The sequence below is a fragment of the Benincasa hispida genome, chromosome 8 (genome assembly GCF_009727055.1).
Source record: "Benincasa hispida cultivar B227 chromosome 8, ASM972705v1, whole genome shotgun sequence".
Taxonomy (NCBI): domain Eukaryota; kingdom Viridiplantae; phylum Streptophyta; class Magnoliopsida; order Cucurbitales; family Cucurbitaceae; genus Benincasa; species Benincasa hispida.
The window spans coordinates 57,624,492-57,627,133 of record NC_052356.1 but is presented as its reverse complement, the minus strand read 5'-3'; the positions used below and the strand labels follow the sequence as shown (position 1 = coordinate 57,627,133).

General features: G+C 34.2%; 1 long non-coding RNA gene across 1 annotated transcript in view; it reads left to right on the top strand.

Annotated features, from left to right (window-relative positions):
* The window catches only part of LOC120083666, a 4,146-nt gene extending 1,955 nt beyond the window's left edge, over positions 1-2,191 (top strand). Inside the window, exons 4-5 of the long non-coding RNA XR_005483492.1 lie at positions 1,643-1,703; positions 2,085-2,191. This is a non-coding gene — a long non-coding RNA (uncharacterized LOC120083666). The remainder of the gene's footprint in view (positions 1-1,642; positions 1,704-2,084) is intronic.
* The last annotated feature ends 451 nt before the right edge of the window (positions 2,192-2,642 follow it).

The following is a 2,642-nucleotide window of genomic DNA, read 5'->3' as shown; positions in this document are numbered from 1 at the left end:
CCACGAGCGGAATTTGTAATCGAGCCATTGGGACTAGTTTTTACGCTTTCGGATCATGAAATTTAGAGTTCTTTTCATGTTTCTCTTAACTTAGTTTTTGATGTTTAAAACTTACTTTTAAGAATCGTTTTTCAGACTTCTTTACTATCCTTTATAATTTCTGGGTACCCTACTATTGTTTTAATATTTGAATTTAATGAAAGTCTTTTGAACTTACCTTATTTAATTAGCATTTATTTCACCATAACCGAGTGTTGTTTGAGTTCCATACATGCATGTATTTAGTAACGTCCTAATTTAAGTTCTAGGGGGTTGGGTCGTTACAAGCAGAGAGACATATTTGAAGTGAAACTGCAGCTGGCTTTCATTGAGACATTTACACAAACAAATGAAAGGCATAACATAAGAACAAAAATTGCTATGAGTTTAAGAGAGGAAAGAGAAGAAGAGCATACTGAACTGGACGAACGACGAACGAAGAACTTCAGATCTAGACTTCAGATCGAACAACGAATGGCAACATACACTACGTGGGAATATGAACTTCAGATCTGAAGACACATGATTAGCATATCAAGTTTGGGTGCTTATTTATCAAACCGAGAGTATAAGACACAGAAAAATAACTGAAGAGGGAGTAGCAGACCAGACTGTGGCGCTTCGACAGAATGAGCTTTACTACGATCAGATCCGGGTTGGCTGTGGCGCTTCGACAGAACGAGCAATAGATTCGGTTGGCTGTGGCGCTTAGAAAGAATGAGCAACAAGATCTGGGTGATTAGGTGCGATGGCGCGGGTTGCACGACGAACAGACCTTCACAAATGCCAGATCTACACCACGACAGACTTTTCACCCACAATCACGGACGAATGGCAAGGCTTGGAAGAGAGAAGTGAGAAAGAAGAGAGTCTAAAGAGGGAAGTGTGAGAATGAAAGGAAAAAGAAAAGAGGGGGAGAGTGAAGAGAGAAAAATGAAAAAAAATGGGGGGAAAATAGAAAATGGGGGAGTGTGAAGAAGGAAAAAATTTAAGTAGTCTTTAATGTCGATTTAAAACTGACATTAAAGATATGTTTTTTTAAAAAAAAAAAAAAAAAACCAACATTATACATCCGATGTCACTTTTTTTAATCAACATTAAAGCCCAAATTTCTTGTAGTGATATTTGTAATGGATTCAGACTGATACAGGGTGCTCGAATTGGAGTTTGAAGGTTGTCCTTAAGGTGGTCTTTCTCATCCTTACCTTTCTCATCATAATAGGTGCTGATAATTTGGATTATACTTATTTGCCTTCAGAAGGTAAGGCTTTGAATTAGACACATTGTAAGTAAATTCTTAAGATGAATTTATAATCTCTTTATAGAGAGTGAAGCTTTAGCTTTGTTTGTCCAATTCTCTATAACTCTCTTCCTCTTTTCTTTGTGAATGGAAAATTCTTAAAAATTTTGTTTCTGCAACTGTTTGGATTGTTTACTTCTTAAGAATCGGAAGTTCTTTAGCTTTGTTTGTCCAATTCTCTTCCTCTTTTCTTTGTTTGGCTACTTTGGTTTTCTATAGAAGATACATATTCTACTGTCTACCGTATAATGGAAGACCCTTATCTTTACTAACTTTCTAACTTTTCTATAATTGTGTATCTAGTGTGGAAGCAATGGAGGGATTCTCTAAGTTTATTTCATAGACACATTCTAATATCAATGAGGTACTAAATGCCTTTCTTTGGCAGAGACTTAATCTTTTTGGTTGTGCATTGACTCATGTTGGTGTAATGGACATGCTGCAATTCCATAAGTGTTCAATAGGTTTGTTCACACCATATTATGACATTGATTTTTATGCATGAGTGTGTGTCTAACCAAGTAATTTTCTTTAGGTCAATTGCACCAAATGTTTTCTGTTTTGGTTTGATTCCTAGGATGAGATATTAAAAAATAATTAAATAGGATCATTTATTGATTTATTAGGATTTTGAATGGATGGTTCACAAATATCTCTCTTTGAGAAGGCTTGATTTATAATGATTTTGGTCTAAATCCTAGTTTGGGATTGTACCATATTGAATCATGTGAGGCTTGTTTGGCAGTGGAGCTAGTAGCTATGACGGAGGAGTAGCAACTCAAATGTTAAGTATTGTCTTACAAGCAATTCAATTGATTTTTAGTGGAATGAGTTAGCGGCTTGATTGAAGAGATTGTTAGCCTTTTTTTCTTTCTTTTAGCTTATGAGAATATTAGAAATTCAAGTTTGTATTTTTACCTTGTGAGCAATATTGAGATTTAAATTTGTGTGTTTGATGAGATCTTAATATATAAAAACAATTAAGAATTAATTTTGTATATGTATAGATAAAAAAAAAAGGAGAGACTATTGATTTGCACGTGTGTGGACAAAATATATATGTGTGTGTGTGTATATATATTAATTCAATGACAAAACAATGACAGGCATTTAATATCAGACAATAACTGACAAAAAGTAGGTTAAAAATCGACATTGAAGATAATGTTCAATGTCGGTTGAAAATCGATATTGAAGAGAGTATTCAATGTCGGTTGAAAACTGACATTGAAGATAACTAGCATTGAGATCTGGTTATCTAAAATGTCGTTTTAAAACTGACATTAAAGCCAATCGACATTGA